The sequence below is a fragment of the Eimeria mitis genome, genomic scaffold (genome assembly GCF_000499745.2).
Source record: "Eimeria mitis Houghton genomic scaffold, Emh_scaff4136, whole genome shotgun sequence".
In the NCBI taxonomy this organism is placed as follows: Eukaryota; Apicomplexa; class Conoidasida; order Eucoccidiorida; family Eimeriidae; genus Eimeria; species Eimeria mitis.
The window spans coordinates 3869-4212 of NW_013572464.1; the positions used below are offsets into that span (position 1 = coordinate 3869).

The window sequence follows — 344 nt, forward strand, 5'->3', positions numbered from 1 at the left end:
AGCAAAGCCAGCCAATAACCATGCAAGATATAAGTAAATAACTCCTCAGCAAGATACCACACAACCCGAGCCGCACAGTACGACTCCGTCGTATGAAAAAAACGGAGGCAACGTTGCGCGCAACATGAAGGCACGAAGAACGGCAATGCGAACTCCTCTTGCAGACAAAGCCAGAAAAGCATTTGCATAAAATATGGAGGGGGAAATCGGGAAGACGACAAAAAAGAAGCAAGCGGGGGGTAAAACGAGTTACAGAAAGACGAAAGAACCCCAAAGTTCACACGGAAAGATACACAGGCAATGACAAAAGGAAAGAGCAAGCAACTGACAGCGGTACGAGACAC

The 344-nt window shown here is 47.1% G+C and overlaps 1 protein-coding gene across 1 annotated transcript in view; it reads right to left on the bottom strand.

The window, feature by feature from the left end:
- Positions 1 to 344, bottom strand: part of EMH_0072730 (nuclear movement domain-containing protein, putative) — a gene marked incomplete at both ends in the record, with an annotated part of 1821 nt that overhangs the window by 1157 nt on the left and 320 nt on the right. The gene's annotated exons all lie outside the window — the stretch shown is intronic.